This window comes from Cylas formicarius, unplaced genomic scaffold (genome assembly GCF_029955315.1).
Source record: "Cylas formicarius isolate icCylForm1 unplaced genomic scaffold, icCylForm1.1 PGA_scaffold_8__14_contigs__length_24414737, whole genome shotgun sequence".
Lineage (NCBI taxonomy): Eukaryota > Metazoa > Arthropoda > Insecta > Coleoptera > Brentidae > Cylas > Cylas formicarius.
This window is the reverse complement of record NW_026844361.1, coordinates 24,391,975-24,412,147: the sequence shown is the minus strand read 5'-3', so window position 1 is coordinate 24,412,147 and position 20,173 is coordinate 24,391,975.

Genomic DNA, 20,173 nt, shown 5'->3' with positions numbered 1-20,173 from the left:
AAACTAACCAAAACTAACCAAAACTAACCAAAACTAACCAAAACTAACCAAAACTAACCAAAACTAACCAAAACTAACCAAAACTAACCAAAACTAACCAAAACTAACCAAAACTAACCAAAACTAACCAAAACTAACCAAAACTAACCAAAACTAACCAAAACTAACCAAAACTAACCAAAACTAACCAAAACTAACCAAAACTAACCAAAACTAACCAAAACTAACCAAAACTAACCAAAACTAACCAAAACTAACCAAAACTAACCAAAACTAACCAAAACTAACCAAAACTAACCAAAACTAACCAAAACTAACCAAAACTAACCAAAACTAACCAAAACTAACCAAAACTAACCAAAACTAACCAAAACTAACCAAAACTAACCAAAACTAACCAAAACTAACCAAAACTAACCAAAACTAACCAAAACTAACCAAAACTAACCAAAACTAACCAAAACTAACCAAAACTAACCAAAACTAACCAAAACTAACCAAAACTAACCAAAACTAACCAAAACTAACCAAAACTAACCAAAACTAACCAAAACTAACCAAAACTAACCAAAACTAACCAAAACTAACCAAAACTAACCAAAACTAACCAAAACTAACCAAAACTAACCAAAACTAACCAAAACTAACCAAAACTAACCAAAACTAACCAAAACTAACCAAAACTAACCAAAACTAACCAAAACTAACCAAAACTAACCAAAACTAACCAAAACTAACCAAAACTAACCAAAACTAACCAAAACTAACCAAAACTAACCAAAACTAACCAAAACTAACCAAAACTAACAAACCGCAATCCAATTTTTTTTTTTAGTATTTTTATAGCGGGGGAAAATCTTCAAAAGACTCCGGCCAAAATGGTCACCGAGAGTGCCCGATTCGGTCCCATCACGGGTTCCGCCTACGGACTAAAAACCCTCGCTGTTTCCCTAAACTTTCCAACAACCAAATCGAACCTCAAAATCTTCCAAGTTGAGCATCCAAATTGAATCCCTCTTATTTTCCATGTTCCAAAGTCACCAACTGAGACACACGATTCAGCGACGTTTAACGCGCCTACGGCACATCGCTTCGACTCGTTTACGCTCTGAAAACTAAAAGAAAATACATGAAAAAGGCGAACGCAAAAGGAAAAAGTTCTCCAATTACGTTCGCCATTTTTCCTTCCGTCGATCGAAGCGTCTTGTTTGAGCGACAAGACATCCTAAGCTCGACAGATCGCACTCATCTCCCATAGGATACAACGAAATAGCGGACAACTACAACGGCTCGTGCCGGCAACGTGCCGAACGTGTCACGCAATAGAAGCAGATCCTCGGCTATTTTCCTAAGGCACGAACAATCGCTGCGTCGAAGACTTTGAAGACGGGCTCCGAGTAAAAGCTCGGGCCGTCAGCTTGACTCGAAAGCGATCTAACAATTAGGAAAAAGTTGCCTCTCCGTGGAGATGTCAATTCACACATCTATGTGATAAAGTTCTAAGCCATCACCCATCTGTCGGATACCTGAAGGTGCAGACAACCGAAACGGCACGTGCCGGCAACGCGCCGAACGGTGTCTCGCAACCGACGTTGATCCTCGGCCATTTTCCTGACGCTCGAGCAATCGGTACGACGAAGACAATACAGACGGGCTCCGAGTTACATTTCGGACCGTCAGCTTGACTCGAAGGCGATCTAACGATCAGGAAAAAGTTGCCTCTCTGTGGAGATGACTATTTACACATCGATGTGATAAAGTTCTAAGCCATCACCCATCTGTCGGATACCTGAAGGTGCAGACAACCGAAACGGCACGTGCCGGCAACGCGCCGAACGGTGTCTCGCAACCGACGTTGATCCTCGGCCATTTTCCTGACGCTCGAGCAATCGGTACGACGAAGACAATACAGACGGGCTCCGAGTTACATTTCGGACCGTCAGCTTGACTCGAAGGCGATCTAACGATCAGGAAAAAGTTGCCTCTCTGTGGAGATGACTATTTACACATCGATGTGATAAAGTTCTAAGCCATCACCCATCAGTCGGATACCTGAAGGTGCGGACAACCGAAACGGCACGTGCCGGCAACGCGCCGAACGGTGTCTCGCAACCGACGTTGATCCTCGGCCATTTTCCTGACGCTCGAGCAATCGGTACGACGAAGACAATACAGACGGGCTCCGAGTGACATTTCGGACCGTCAGCTTGACTCGAAGGCGATCTAACGATCAGGAAAAAGTTGCCTCTCTGTGGAGATGACTATTTACACATCGATGTGATAAAGTTCTAAGCCATCACCCATCAGTCGGATACCTGAAGGTGCGGACAACCGGAAGGGCACGTGCCGGCAACGTGCCCGACGGTTTCTCGCAACCGACATTGATCCTCGGCCATTTTCCTTGCTCGAACAACCGATGCGTCGAAGACTTTAAAGACGGGCTCCGAGTTAAAGTTCGGAACGTCAGCTTGACTCGAAGGCGATCTAACGATCAGAAAAAAGTTGCCTCTCTGTGGAGATGACTATTTACACATCGATGTGATAAAGTTCTAAGCCATCACCCATCTGTCGGATACCTGAAGGTGCGGACAGCCGGAAGGGCACGTGCCGGCAACGTGCCCGACGGTGTCTCGCAACCGACGTCAATCCTCGGCCATTTTCCTTCCTCGAGCAACCGCTGCGTCGAAGACTTTAAAGACGGGCTCCGAGTTTAAGCTCGGACCGTCAGCTTGACTCGAAGGAAAAAGTTGCCTCTCGATGGAGATGTCTATTTACACCACGCAAGTGCGAACAATCGAAACGACGCGTGCATGCAGCGTGCCGACCAATGTCTCGCGACCAACGTCGATCGGCGAAAATTTTCCTAACATTCGCTCCGTCAAAGACCATACAGACGAGCTCCGAGTTAAAGGTCGGATCGTCAACTTGAATCGACGGCGATCTATAGATCAGAAAAATTTTCCTTTGGCAGGTAGAAGTGAGTCTACACACGCGACACGGCAGTCGCGCTCGAGACCATCTCACCTATTATAGGTAACGGACCATTCCTTAGTCCTCCGAACGTTTCATGTAAAACCCGCGTAATAACGGCAGCCGCTAGCGTCATAGAAGTCGGAAATTGGGGTGAAGCTTTCGATTTGATTCTCGCGAGTGCTCGTGCGACAACTCACACAAACACTCGTACGAGCACTCGCACGAGTACTGGCACGACCACTCGCACGCCTACTCGCACGACAACTCGCACGAGCATTCGCACGCGCTCTTGCACGCCTACTCGCACGACCACTCGCACGCCTACTCGTACGCGCACTCTCACGCGCGTACGGCTAGTGCGGTACGTTAGGTTATAGCGCTTTTCGAAACAAATAACAAGAACACTACTGTTTATTTCAATTGATAGTTTTGGTTTATTTTGGTTAGTTGGCACCGACGGTCAGCTAACAAAACCAACAAATAAAAAAAACTTTCAAAAATATTTATAATTTACCGGAATCAAAGCGAAAGCTTCACTCGAATTTCAGATTTCTACGACGTTGGCGGCCGCCGTTATTAGGCGGGTTTTACATAAACCGTTCGGAAGACTAAGGAATGGTCCGTTACCTATAATAGGTGAGATGGTCTCGAGCGCGACCGCCGCGTCGTGCGTATAGACACTTCTCCCTTCGCAGAGCAAAATGCTTTTTCGATCGTTAGATCGCCTTCGAGTCGACCGTTTGGCGCGATTAATTGGCTCGCTTAACATTTTCGTATCCTTGGTTCCATTTTTGAAGAAAAATTGGTTTCCATAGTCGGTACGAGAAAGTAGACCGTTTTTCGTTTGCCGGCGGCCCGCTTCGTGGCAGCGATTGCTCGAGCGTTCGGAATCATTTTAAGGCTCCGCACCTTATACAGCTAGATCGCGAACTTAGCGGGTGTTTGAAAGTAAGATTTGGCACTTCGCGGTTTAAAAGCGATCGCCCGATAATTTTTCTTTTGAAAAATTTGCGATAACCCTCCTCTCACCGAGCGAGTTTATATATAAATCCGGAACGTTTCTTTCGAGAAATCTAGTGTCGCTTACAATCTAGCGAAGAGTGATCGAGAGAATGTCCGAAAATTTCCGTCGATCGACGTTTGTTGCGAGTCACATCGATTCGACGCGCCGTATATTAAAGCTTATGCACGCGCCGGATTGTTTAATAACGAATGAATAATATATATGGGTTCTATTTAAAAATATTTAACGCGTTTGCCCGATCGTCGTCATGAGTGGCGGCGGCGGCGCGCGTGATATTAAGAACAGCTGGTTGATCCTGACTGTAGTCATATGCTTGTCTCAAAGGTTGCATGTTTTCAGTATAAGCCGAATTAAAGTGAAACCGCGAGAGGCTCATTAAATCAGTTATGGTTTCTTAGATTGTACCCACAATTACTTGGATAAATGTAGTAATTCTAGAACTAATACATGCAGCAGATGTCTTACCGGTAACGAAAGCCAGCCAGCCAGCCAGCTATCCGCCGAAGCTGACTCGGCGGGACGCTCCCGGGAAACCAAAGCTTTTGGGTTCCGGGGGAAGTATGGTTGCCAAGCTGAAACTTAAAGGACTCGATGGAGGGGCAACACCAGGAGTGGAGCCTGCAGCAAATTTGATTCGAAAAGGGAAACATCGCTGGTCCCGGACTCCGGAGGGATGGACAGATTAAGAGCTTAATCTTAATTCGGTGGGTGGTGGTGCATGGCCGTTTTTAATTAATCTAGCGATTAATTTCTATAACGAAGGAGACTCTAGCCTGCTAATTTTTACCGTCTGCGGGCAAATAATTCTTAGAGCGACAAAGCGGCTTTTGGCCGCACGAGATTGAGCAACAACAGGTCTGTGATTCCTTTGGATGTTCTGGACCGCATGTGCAAGAGCAATTCCGAGTAAGCGCGAGTAATAAGCTCGCGTTGATTACGTCCCTGCCCTTTGTACACACCGCCCGTCGTTACCACCGATTGAATGATTTATCTAGGTCTTCGGACCGAACCGCCGATACGTTCCGACGTCGTCGATGTGTTCAGAAAGTTGACCGTACTTAATCATTTAGAGGAGGAAGTAAATGTCACAAGGTTCCCTCATGTAGGTGAACTTGCATTAGGACCGTTGTAGTGTTAAAAAAATAACTAATAACTTGTACTTTGTACTCGCTGAGTCGATAATTTTTCGGACCGATCTATAAATCGGTCACGATTAAATTCGACCCGACGCGGACGTTTATACGTACGAAGTCAGTGAAAGCGAAGACATTTCGGGTACCTGGACGAGCTAAAAGCGCGAGACCTAGTTTTGCGCTTACCGTCGGCAAGGTGTGAAGGATTTTCGCCCGAGAACGTATATATATATATATATATATACGTCAAAAGTTAGGCGCGGGTCGTCTGGAAATAAAAATTTTTTCGGACAGACCGGCCCTAAAAATTAAAAGTTTGACGTCGAAGACCACTCTGCTCTTCGGTAGAAATACAAGTTGAAAAAAGGGCGCAGGTCGTCCGTACACGAAACTTCGTTCGGATAGACCGGCTCTGGTCAGATAAATTCTAAGTCGAAAGCTAATGGGAGGGAGCTCTTCCCTAATAAAGCTATATAATACGAGAGAAACCGCACTCTCTAAGCCAAAAAAGGCTTAAAATAATGTGCGCCGGTGGTCGCACCATTCCTAGTGGATTCTTGTCAGTGTGACGAGACCCCTGTTGCAGGGAAAAAAGACACAAAGGTACATGGCGAACGTAAAAGGAAAACTTTTGCGTTCGCCCTTTTTTTTTAAAACAGTTTTTTTGAGACCTTACTTACTTAGTACTCATCCCATTGGTGTCCCTTTGTTCCGATAATAATCCTGCCCTTAGTACTAAAAGATCCGCATTTCGAAGACAGACAAAATTTATGGTAAACGTAAAAGGAAAACTTTTGCGTTCGCCCTTTTTTCAGTTTTCTTGAGACCTTATTTGATACACTGTACTTAAGGTGACTTATCCTATTGTGCGGCTAAAATTTGTAAAACAATTACCTTTATTAAATGAAATTAAAATTCCTCGATAAATATTAACAAATTCACAAAATATCATACATAAAATTGTTTGGTTTTAGCGACGCATCAGAGAAAGCGTACGGCGCATGCGTTTATTTAGGGTCTATTGGTAATGACGAAAAAATCGAAATAAAATTACTAACTGCGAAATCAAAAGTTTGTCCTATCAAAAAACCTACCATACCGCGTCTTGAATTATTAGCCGCACATCTACTCGCAAAATTAGTACATGTCGTAAGGAATATGCTTGATATTAATATTTCAGAAACCATTTTATTCACCGATTCAACTATTGTTTTATCATGGATAAAGTTAGATCCCAGTCAAGTCAAGGCATTCGTCGCAAACAGAGTTATAAAAATTACCGAACTAACTAATTTAAACAACTGGAATTACGTAAAAAGTGAAAACAACCCTGCGGATGTTATATCTCAATGTATCGACCCAAAACATTTACAAAATTGTAACATTTGGTGGATAGGTCCATCCTTTCTTAAAGACAACAGTTACACAAATTTAAATATTATACCTGATCATGTAGGAACTCTACCAGAAATTAAAAAGATGTATATAACAATGGCATCAACTCAAAATCACGACTTTTCAATTTTATATAAATTTTCTACGTTTACAAAATTGCAAAATGTTATAGGTTATATTTGCAGATTTAAAAAATTGTACGTTGCGAAAAATTCCTAACAAATTAAAAAATTTAAGAGTAAAACAATTGAAAGAATCTTTAATAATTTTATTGAGACTAGAGCAGTTGCAAGATTTTAACCGGGAAATATTTGACCTTCAGCAAAAAAAGGTGATACACAAAAATAGCAAACTGGCAAATTTAAATCCTTTCCTCGACTCAAATGATTTAATTAGAGTTGGCGGACGTTTATCAAATTCACAGCATAATTATGATCAAACATCCAGTAATCCTCCAATATAAAAACAAATTAACTGATCTTTTACTGTCCCATGAACATTTAAATAATTTTCACGCGGGAACTCAAAATTTATTATCTGTAGTGCGTTTAAAACATTGTCCTGTAAACGGAAAAAATGCGATAAAAAGGGTTGTACGATCTTGCGTACGCTGCTTTAGAGTAAAACTTTCAACGCTCTGAACAGGTCTTTTACAATATCGGCAAATACCAATCCCTTTCTTATCCGTGTTATTGGTAATCTTAGTTTTAAATTTACAATCGCTAGAAAAGTGCCCCAATTGGCCACAAGAATAACAATTTGCCTGCGTCATTTTTTTTGTGTGATAATACATTATTTTTCTAATGGACGCTGTTGTCTAAAATTTTAATGCAATTTTAATTTTTTCATACTTTTTATCCTTATAACTACTTAGGTAACTTTTATATTTTGATTCTTGGGTATGCTAGGTAGCTGGTTAATTTTTTGCATAATCCAAAGTGTTTTAATTGGCAACCATCTCCTCAGATATTGATAAATCACATTGCTTATTGAATAAATTTAAAAATCATCGATAATTTTAGCTGTGAGAACGATTGGGCACACGTTATTATTAACCTTTCATGATTCGTGATAATCGCCATATGCAATTTTCCTAGTAAAAGGTACCTAAATACAATTTTACCATGACCGCAATGATTTATTTAAAATAATTGACAACTTTTAAACAAACACATTTATGATAGGTTTGGCAACTGAATCTTTTAAGCTGAGTCAATGTAAATATTATCAGACATATTTTAAAAACATTTTAATTTAAACAAATCGTAATTATTCTCTATCGAGGAAAATTCTTTCTCCACGGAAACGCTTTGCCGGCCTCCCTCCCGCTCTGCCCCGAAAGAGCCACGAACGCATACGATTTGGATTTTTACCGTTAGTGCCTTTTTTTCAATTCCACTCCAGCTAGAGGGTTACTTTTTATCGTTAGTGCCTTTTTGGCAAATTCACCACTGGTAAAAAAAAGGAGATTCGTAGAAAAAAGAAATTTCATAGTGCCCTTTCGTCACTACGGGGAAGGGGGTGCGGGGCGAGAAATAAATGTGACGTATTTTTGAGAGCCGAAATTTGATCGGCATCGCGGTTGGAATTCGAACTTCGAATCTTCGAGTACGCGCCGCCGCCGCGCTGTTGCTATAGACTAACTCGGCCGACATGGGATCGCGTCGTTTATACGTCGTGATTCATTTCGCCCGCGCGCTACGTTAGTCTATCTTAGCCTTGCCTAGCCGACGACTGCTCGTCCCGTAAAATATAATTAAATTAAATAAATGCGCATCTATAAAATTTATGATTTATTTACAACATTTAAAAACTTTTGACGTTTTAAAAAAAATCTTATCAATATGAAACAAGAACTGGTTTTAATTCGAAGTTCTGAGGATCAAAATGCCGTGATATCTTCGAAAGAAAATGAAAAACCCAAAATAGAATTATTCAAAGCGATATGGCGATTACCACACATTCAAGTAGCCGATATAGAAAAAGTGCGACTCTTGAAGTACGTCGAGAAAAGGAGCGAACTGGAAATGGCGTTTAGAAGTTAAATGTACGAGCAATTTCAATAATCTTTCTATAATGAAAATACGGGTGAACCGTGTTTAACATTTCAAAATTTTTTAAAATTGGCACCATTTATCGTAATAGATTGTAGTGGACAAATCGAAAGTTTAAAATCAAGTTCCGTGGATATTCGATTGAAATTTGAAACTTCACAGAACATTCCAGAAAATACGACGGCTTATTGCCTTATCATAGACGATCCTTTAATAACATACAACCCATTTTCTAGTAGTATTAGAGTTGTTTAATAACGTGTAAATTATTTTTTTTAAAACTATTTTTATACTTTTTTAAATAAAATATTTTAATGTCCCATTATATTTTAATTCATATTAAAAATACATTGTCATTTGAAATTTTATTCTTGGTGAGATTGAACGAATTCAAAACAAAAATATGTTTCAAGCAAAATTAATCCCTGATTGGGCTTTCGCTATAAATTGTATAAATTTAGTGGTTCATATTGTAACCGAAGCGAACCCAACAACCAGCAACAATGTTCCTAAATGGGATAGTCTTTTATATATAGAATCACACTTTTCGCACGAGGAACATGCGACCTTGTAGCGAAACAAATTATGACCGGCAGCGGTTTCTATATTTCTATTTTTCTATTAGCGATTGCTTTTGGTGATTGCTTATCGTCGCCGCCGCGAAATAAACGAGTAGTCGTCGGCTAGGCTCGGCTAGGCTCGACTAACGAGGAAAACGAGATGGTAGCAAAAGATCGAATGTTAAAATGATTGAAAATCCCGAACGCCGTTCGGTTCTGGAGGGGGGTGTTTTGTAACAGCTGAGTCGTGGCATATACGTGGTCGAGTGACAGAAGGTTTAGGTGAGAACCAGCGATTTTATATTTAAAATGATTTATCTTACTAAGTTAACATTTTATTACTTTTCTTAACAGGAATTCAGTTAATTGTGGGTAGTAAATTCATAGGGTAATGCAGAGCAGGACATATCTCCTTAACAAATAGTTTTTCACGACAACTTTATATATTATTCATGTAGAAGGTGTAACGGAACGAGGTAAAATATTTTTTAGTAGCTCACAAAAAAGGCAATTTGCATGTTTAGTCCAGAAACGTGGTATTTTATAACGTTATTCAATTTAAAGGATTAAAGGTTAATAAATAAATGTATATTCGAGTTATTGCAAAAAGATATCTCAGATGCCCAGAAACAAAATATCAAGTATCAGGATAAGTTGAAGAGAAGTGTGAGTACATCTTAAGGAAGGGACAACATAATCATGAACACTTGAAGGACCAAATACGAGGCAGGAGTTGCAAGCATGTGTAACAAAGGAGACCAAAAGAATATAGGCAATAGACTTGCGACAAGGTAAAGAAGTTATTAGTAATAAAAATATTTGTAGAATTGTGTAGTACATTACACTGTACAAACTGAAACTGTTGATGAATAGCAATTGTACCTGCTTTAAGATCTTGTTCGATCTGAAGCCCAACAAATTGTAACCTATTACTATTTAAATTTACAGTTATTTTAAACATTTGCTGCAAAGTTTTTATAAGTTCATTAATGGCACTTTCTGATTGAGACATGACTAGTCCATCATCAACGTATATTGCCAAATAAATTTCAGCATTAGCAAAATTACCAATGAAAACACACTGATCACTTTTCAATTGTCTAAAGTCAAATTTACTGAGAAAGGAGACAAACTTACGATTCCAGCATCTTGGTGATTGCTTAAGTCCATATAGGCTCTTATTCAGCTTGCAAACTAAGTTCCCTGTCTTCTTGCTTTCAAAACCAGTTGGCTGCTTCATGTACACACACTCACTCAAGTCACCATATAAAAATGCAGTCTGTACATCAAAATTAGCAATTTTCAGGTCTTTTTCTACTGCCAATGATAATAGAATTCGCACTACGGACTCCGATACATGACACTTTTCCACTGGGCTCTAGAAATTCACATGAATTTTTGTAAGAGCGATATGTAACATTTCTATCTGTCATAGCTCCCACTGAAAATAAGTTGTGACTGAGTTCCGGGATGTAAAGAGCATTATTGATAGTACGGTCATACCACTGACCTTGGACAAGGGCTTGCACTTTAATGACACCTTTACCTTCCGCAGCGATCAACTTATTATTCGCGATTCTTACAAACATTGGTTCACTGAGTGGTTCTAATCTGGAAAACCATCCTTTTTCTCCAATCATGTGGAGGCTTGCCCCTGAGTCACATATCCACTCATTTTTATTTGCATTGGTATTTGATAGGTACATGGCAGTGTAATGTAAGCCGATGAACTAGATGAATTGTTTTGGTGGCTTCCAATTTACTCTGTAAAGCTTCTACCTGCAAAGCTAGATGAGATATTTCTGATTCATCATTATTCATTCTAGTGTCCTCTTTAAGCAGCCTCGCTGCCAAATTTTGAAATGTTTGCTGGTCACTTGCCACTGAGTCCCAGGCAGTGCGAAAGGCATTAAATCCTGGTGGCAAACTGTTAATTACTTTGGAACAAATTCCACTATTGCTAATCGTTTCTTTTACGTCCTTTAGTTGTCTAACTAACAGCTGTATTGTAGATATATGCTCAGCAATTTTCCCTTTTTCAGGCATTTTATACTCATAAAACTTTTGCCAAAGTAATTCTCTGGAAATTTCTGTTTTTTGCTCATGTATTGTGATCAATCTTGACCACATCTCAGCTGCATTATCACAATTTATCAAATGTTGTATTTAATCTTGACATATTGATAGCAAAATAACTTGCGCCTTTGAGTTGTTCGCGTCCCATTCTTTCCAATCATTGCTGGTTTGATCTGTAGGCTCTGCGACTGTTCCATTCACGATTGGAAGCAAATTCTCTGCCTTAAATAAAATAGTCATACTGAATTTCCAAAGTTGAAAATTAGATCCATCAAACTTAGCAATATTGCCGGAATCGTATTTAACAGCACTTGACGCCATCGCTATTGTTTATTTTAATAATACGACTCGAACGTATATAGCGGAAAATAAACAAAAACTTATTGTCCACGACTTTAACGCGAACACAAAAAAAACCGACAGGCTGCTCAATAATAAACTTTTCCCGTGACTGGGCCCATAACCTGTTAATAAAAACAACCCGTCGAATAATTTACAAACGTTTTATTAAGCATCGAAAATAATATACGTTTCAATACGCGATCGAAGAAGAACTAACTTAAAAATCAAAACAAAGTTGCTTAAAACCCGCACACTACGTACCAAAGGCGAGAGTAAAAATCGATAAAAAATGTCTATTTTTAGATTGTGGTTTTGCTGGCAGGTCAAATCTTAAATATTTGTACCAAATATGATTATTTTATTCGTACATGTTAACAGTTTCCTTTGTCCTAAAAATAAAAAATATTGGTATAGGATTTTACTTGCACAAGGCGCTGTGGATTGTATGTCAAATACAAGGAAATGTGGATGGAAAAAAATTATGGCGGAAATACTATGTTTTGGGAATAATTATTAAAATGCTTGTGCTTAAAATTTTTGTTTCATTTCAACCATTTGATCAGATTTACATCATAAAAGAGAACAATCAGTACAAATATTTTTTGCTACACCAGTTCTGATGGGACCACTAGGGACATTTCTGGGCCTCTCTGGTTTCGTAAGTCCAGAAACCAAGTCCATGATGCCGTAGATTTAAAGAATTTTTGTATCACCATAAGTACAATTTTATATGATTCTCATGTGGCTATAGGAAATGCCCCATCTTTTTTGTAAAGTAGGCTAGGAATAGGGGCCCATAAATGTGTGTTATCCCAAGGCTCACTCGCAACTGGCCAGAACAAATTGCACAGAGAATTCAGTCGGCTTATAATCAGTTTTATTCCCATCATCAGCTGTAAACCCTACCTATCTTGCTAAAAAATGAATTTTGTTGTGGACATTGTCATTCATAAAATTTTCATAAATTGGATTTGATAGACGTCAACTTTTACCTTAGCCGGTGGCTGTAATAAATAGGGGGCGATAATGACAACAAAATATTCAAAAGATACTCACGGGTTAATAAAAATTATTCTTTTGAATGCGGGTTGCAGGACCCTTCGATAAAATTTTAACCTATATTTTTTTGGAAACAATAATTGACCGGATTCATAGGAATTCATGTGTCCTGTGTGGATTTAGCAACCGCAATTCGCATTCGGATTATACCTATCTAGTATTTACTGTCAAATTGCAAAGTCTGCCATTTGAACATTCTATCATTTGTGGTGTTCACCGGAGGCACCGGCGACGAACACCCGAAAGCGGCCAAAACATTTATCCAAATAAAGCGGGAGGTTAAAATGCAAGTGTAAACACGGCTCAGATAGCAAATTAGTTTATAAAATGCGATTAAATTATTTTACTCAATTTTATTACCTATATAGGTGGTTTCCACCATACAGTGTACTTACAAACTAAAATTGACAGTTTACGAAATAAAGTAGAGATTATTGGACATGATATTACTATTGTTTAAGCTAAACCTAAGGGATTTTTATTTTACAATTGGACCTTTTAAAATAGGTATCTTTAATTAATGGGCGCTGTTCTTGTTTAAAATTTTAATGCAATTTCAATTTTTTTATACTTTTTATGCTGATAACTACTTAGGTAACTTTTACTTTTTGATTCTTGAGTATGTTAGGTAGCTGGTTTTTTGCATAATCCAAAATGTTTTGACAACCATATCCTGAAAATAGTCCCAGCTGAAATAGTGGTTAAAGATATTGATAATTGATATTGCTTATTGAATAAATTTAAAAATCATCGATAATTTTAGTTGTGAGAACAATTGGGCACTGTAGCAACTGTTAATCCGACGATTTTTTTCCGTGACGAAGTTTACGTTATGATAGGCCACGAGTTAGACGCCAATTTGTAGCAACTGTTAATCCAACTAGTGTAATTAAACACGAAACCAAACTGAAACAATTTATTTTTTCAAATGAAGTGGGTGCCAATACCAAAACGTAATTTTACAAGTCACACGTATTAATGTTCGCCAACGGCCATCTTCTTGTCTTCTTCTTCTTCTGGACCCCTCTTATTACTTTTTGGTACCCTGTGGCTCACTTTAGCGGGACCGTACGTATCTACTTCAATGAGGCGCTCTGGTCGACGACTAACGCGTTTATGGGCGGATAGATGGCGGTGAGGGTGTTCATTTGTTAGTATCCCCCTCTGGTTGCAGGGTAGGTAGGACGAGGAACCAGGATGATTTGGTGGTGTGGCTCTCTTAGGTCGTCCACGTTTTCGTAATGGTACTGCTGGTTGTATGTCCTCTGGTCCACAATAAGAGGTTATCTGGGAACAATGGTACACTCTTAATGGGACATCTTGTGAATTGAGATGAGCAACCTGGAACGAAGTGGGAGAGATTTCCTTGGTGATAATATATGGCCCATCTCGTTTTGGGTCAAATTTAGATGTCGTCTGCTTCTAGTGTGCAAGTTAACCAACACTTTGTCTCCGGGTTTGTATAAAGGTGAGGGACGTCTGTGCAAGTCGGCGTATTTCTTATGTCGGTCTTGCCGCTTCTCTTAATGTAATGGCCACCTTATCCAGATATCGAGTAATTTGTGGAATAAAGTTCTCGGTCTGAGCTATCGATCGGAAATCGTTGTTGACTTCGTCTGGGCTTCGTAATTTTCTAGCGAAAGTGATGTAGGAAGGTGTAAAACCGGTTGTTTCACATTTGGCAGAATTCATTGCAAATCGTATTGCTGGTAACTTTTCCGACCACGTGGTATGATCGTCTCCTACTAACATTGCTAATCGTGGTTTTAAGTCCTGATTTTTATGTTCTACCATGTTCGCTTGAGGATAGAACAATGTCGTCAAATTTTGTTTAATTTTCATGCAGTGGCACACGTGTTGCATAACATGTGGTACAAACTGTACACCGTTGTCAAATTATGCTTCGTGGAAAACCGTACCTCAGAAATATTTCATCTGTCGTTAAAATATGTCGTAAGTATGAAATTTTGGCACTCGCGAAGGTACACTTTTCACGATTTGCGCGTAGTTTAAATAATTTCAAACGTTCGAACACACTTTTTAGATCGTTAATGTAAGAATCAAATTTTCTGATAAAATGATCATGTCTAGATAAGCTAGGATTACTACACCCGACAATCCACTCCGGAATCTGTCTATGAGTCTTTGAAACGTAGACGGGGCGTTTTTGAGACCGAATGGCATCGTCAAATATCGAAACGTTCCGAACGGAGTGACAAAAGCAGTTTTATCGCGGTCAGATTCGCGAACATTCACTTGACGATAACCTGATCTCAAGTCAATGGTTGTCATGTAAAATGTTTTCTTTGTGGAATGAAGTAAATCATCCATTCTCGGTAAAGGATACGAATCGGTTCTAGTTTTCGCATTCAATGCACGATAGTCAACGCATAATCGTGTCCCTCCATCTTTCTTCGGCACTAACACGACTGGTGCGGACCATGGCGATTCGCATTCTTCAATGACATTTGTCTCTAAGAGTTTGTCAATCTCTTGCTTGAGTTTTTCCCTGTTCGCTTGCTGGATTCACATATTACACAATCAACAAGTGTCTTTTGAAATGCTGGTTGAATTTCTATAATGTCTACGCGATTGTAGAAGCACTTATAAAATGTTCAACGACGATTTTTTTCCGTGACGGAAGTTTACGTTATGATAGGCCACGAGTTGGGCGCCAATTTGTAGCAACTGTTAATCCGACGAGTGTAATTAAACACGAAACCGAACTGAAACAATTTACTTTTTCAAATGAAATGGGTGCCAATACCAAAACGTAATTTTACAAGTCACACGTATTACTGTTCTCCAACGGCCATTTTCTTGTCTTCTTCTTCTGACCCCTCTTATTACTTTTTGGTACCCTGTAGCTCACTTTAGCGGGACCGTACGTATCTACTTCAATGAGGCGCTCTGGTCAACGACTAATGCGTTTATGCGCGGGTAGATGGCGGTGAGGGTGTTCATTTGTTACAGCACACGTTTTTATTAACCGTTCATGATTCGTGATAATCGCCGTATGCAATTTTCCCAGTAAAAGGTACTTAAATACAATTTTACTATGACCGCAATGAGTTATTTAAAATAATTGACAACTTTTAAACAAACACATTTGTGATAGGTTTGGTTCGTTGATTAATTAAAATGCATCTGAATCTTTTAAGCTGAGTCACTGTAAATGTTATGAGATGTATTTTAAAAACATTTTAATGTAAACAAATCGTAATTATTCTCTATATCGAGGAAAATTCTTTCACCACGGAAACGCTTTGCCGGCCTCCTTCCCGCGCTGCCCGAACGCACCGATACGATTTGGACAAATGAACATTTGGACAAATACAGCAATCTCAGACTAACGTAGCCCGCGCGCGAAACGAATCACCAAGCATAAAAAATGGGATCGCATGTCGGCCGAGTTAGGCAATGGAGCAGCACATGGGTGGCAGGCACATTCTTAATATATGTGCACCAGCGAGCTCAACTTTTTGTATATATTCATGTACATAATATCTTAGGGCTATAAGCTAAATATGTAAATACAATAGGGACGAGGAGTTTTTGTTACAATCTCACACCAACCATCTCAGTGGGCGACGACTCATTGTTATATTTTTATTCTTGTTTTTTCGCTAAACTCTGCATTTACACGATACGCGCCATCTAGCAGTCGTCAATTGAGAAATTCGGTCGTTTTGGCTTAGAGCTGGACTTCTCAGACCGACGAGACGAGTGACGGTGATCGATTTATGTCAGTATTATTAATTTCAACCTGCAAACAGTTCTTATTTTTCTAGATTTTGTGTAATGTAATGAGATATTGAGAGATTCTGGGGCCTACGGATGTTCCGATACCATTAAAGTATGGATACCTACTCGTTTCGATAGTACACAACTCTTTTTTCGATACTACTCAAATAAGTACTCCTAAAGTATCGATACTTACTCATATCGATACTTTTAGCACTTTATTATTTATTTTAATGAACGTTGAAGGACAATAATTAAAACAAAATTATGAAGAAAAAGAAAACTTTTATTATAAAGGTTTGCGTCACGTTAAGCACGTACTTTAAATAAAAAACTTCATGATAACATTGGAATAATAAGCCGATGATTATAATAAATAAAATTATTTGTAAGCAATCTCTTGTATGTTTGACAATTTATGTTGGTTGACAATGAAAAAAAATAAAGGGCGGACGTCCTTCTCGCATTTGTCTCGGGCTCGGTCGAGTGAAGTCGGACGAGTTCGGCTTGGCTGGCGCGAGACAACGCGTCACCATAGATCAGATAGAGATTATGTTTGTCTTATGCGTTCGGTTTTTTTTTTAATGGTGAGGCTGATTCGAATTGATACCAAATACTTTTGTTTCGATACCGAGTAAGTATCTCAAGATTGATTCGATGCTATAAATACTTGGTATAGAATCAAAAGTATCGAGTACCTAGTCGTATTTACTAGTATCGGAATATCCCTACCGTGGCCTGTTGTATCGCCGTATTGTGTCAATACACTTTGCCGGACGTTTGCTTGGTCTTTTGTTAAGGTACGTCTGATATTTTTTGTGCGGCAAATGCCACTTATCGTTTTTTTTAACTTATTGTTTTTTGTTAAGGGATTATCTTCACCCGTTTTCTTCTAAATCAAATAAAGTTTTTCTACTCCCGTCTGTAAAATACCTAATTACACACCGATCTAGCGCGCGGGAAGCGTCGCTTTACAACGTCAGTTTCGTTTCCCACGAATCCCAGCCACTTCGGATATTTCCGGGATTTCACCGCACGGGTTTGGGAGCAATCGGATATTTTCGGAGATATTTCCCATGCTTTGGATTTTTTGAGTATATCAGTGAATGTATTCGTGTTTTGCAAAAATGTACGTAAAAACTAACGGCCGTAGAAAAAATATACTATACAACACCTTCTGCAAACTTTTTAACTCACTCCTTTATTAAACACTCGCTCCGCTCGTGTCAAATTAACTCGTGAGTCAAATGCCGTTTACCGCACTTGTTGCTTAATATACTATTCCCAACACAGATTGCTAGTTTTTGTGCCGGCCAACCCACATACTCCCTCAAAAGTGGATCGACCCCGTTACGCTGCAACCTATACGAAAAAGCCCCCTTAAAGAATGTCACGTTGAGACAATTCCCTGCATTCTATTTCGACGACCAAAAGGGGTTTCCGTAGGAACAGATATTAAAGATTCATCTACTCAAACCATAGGTACGGTCATCGCTCAACACTTAAATTACTATCCGGTGTTACCGAAAAAGAACAATAGTAGTACTAGGATGTTTTGCGGAAGATACGGCCTGGAAAATCTAATAGGAAAAGAACCTATATTAGTTTTTTTGGAAAAAGGCACCGCAAAAATATACAAATAAGAAAACAGCTTTCAAACATCAAAATCACTGTAAACCTGTGTTATATAATGTTTCTTGCTTCAATTACTATTACTGTTTATTTTATTTATTACTATTTATTTATAGTTTTTTTTTAATAATATGACCTTCCGGCTTGCTATGATTGAAGCACATTTTGCGTAAAAATAATCAAAGAAATTTCAGTCTACCCGACTTTAAGAAACTTCAATCAAATCCCATGCATTATTCACCTGGAAAGGGGTGTGTTGTCTTGAATATTGGCACACATCGGCATCTTTCATATCGATGATTATAGGGAAGGCAGTGGAAAATACAGGCCACAATGCTTTCCGCATGGGCGGAGCTCCCTTTCTATTTAAATTTTCTCTCACGCGGTAGAGGCATTCGTGGCTTCAAGTTCGAGTACGTTCGAGATTAGTTTTGCCAGGCAATTATTGTTGATCAGTTGGTGGATACAGGTAAATATATGGATATTAAACCACTCAATATATACTGGCCGAAAACGCCAAAATAATAAAATATTTGATTTAGACTCTTTCCATTAGTGGAACTTTTGATTTATTAAGGCACATAGCCGAGTATTTTTACTGATTGTACAGAAAAACGTTCCATATTAAAGAAAAACTTCCTATATATTTTTAAATTTTTACAACGTTACGTCAGTTTATTATTATTAAGTTCGAGCCGTCCTGTACAATATATTTTTTTCGATTTTTTATATTCTGTGCAATCCTGTAAAAAATTGCTCTATCTATCTATCCCTACCAATTTGTGTTTCTTCTCAATGTGTGTTAAAATGTGCTTATGATATTTCTTCACGCCGCAGGTGCAATTAGAATGGGTCTAGTGTACAAGTCGCCTGAAAAAACGATTCTGAGAATACCCAAGTACTGTATATGGAAACTAGAATTAAACATAAACAATGACGTTGCCCGCAGAGTTTACGACATTTACTCCGCATTCGTGAGGATTTACTTTCCACTATTCGTCTCGTCGTTGTGCATCCAATTGATCACGTCGATAAGCGCAGATAAAAACCTGGAGGACATATTCCAGGAATTGTCTTACATTATAATTTTTTCGATAGCTGAAGTTGGCGCTATACTCTGTCAGAAAGGCGACTTTAAAGAGATTATCTTCTCTATAATTGAGGAGGAGAGAAAAATACTCGATACTAGAGACGGTGAGGTCCTTAGCTATCACACAACGCAGATTAAATTTTGGAACGCAATCAACTTGACGATTGTCGTCTCCGTGATAGGCACCGGGACTTCCATAGCCGCGGAGAACCTCTGGAAGAGATTGGAAGTAGGAAAATACAACAACGAATGCAACCAGTCCACGGAAAAACCTTTTCCTTTCGAACTGTACCTTTACAAATTTGATCCCTACAAGCATCCCAATGTAATGTTAGGTGTGAGCTATTTCGCGATTTTTATCAACATTTTTTTGATAATTTCGACCAAAATTGTTTTCATTTCGTGCATGGTTTTCACTTCGTCCAGCTTGAGGAAGCTCCAGATAGGGTTTAGGAAAACCACCCCTACCTCAACCCGCCTGGTGGACCTCATTCGCCAACACCAGCGTGTCATAAGGTACCCAATTATAGTTGGCACTTTCGTACGGAAATGGCTATAAAAGCTTGTCATTCTTTAGATTCGTGGGAAAACTCAACGCTTCAATAAAATACATGATCCTGATGGAATACCTCCTGAATTCCCTCAACATTGCAGCAGTCTCCGTGCAATTTATCGCGGTGAGTGCTGGAGGGTTTCAGTTGAGATTTTCATTGAATTCTCTTTTGGTTTCAGTTTGAGCAGGGTGTCCAAATTTCACCACTTCTTTACTTAGTTTATCTGTTGGTGCAGATTTTCGCACTGGGTTGGAGTGCCAATGAAATACAAATTCAGGTATATACGGGTTAAATTTTCAATATATATTACATAGATATTATATATTCAAAAACAACCCTAGGTTGCTTAATAAACATTTCTCCTATAGAAGATAAAATCCTGTAAATGGGACCTCAAATTTTTTTTTATTGTGTCTTAAAAGATTTAAGATATCTAAAAGAAATGTAGACTGCAAATTGGTGATAAAAATCGTCCCTGACAAAATTAATTTCTGTTTGTACAGGAGCGTTGCTAAAGGCGCCACTTTTTATAGAGCT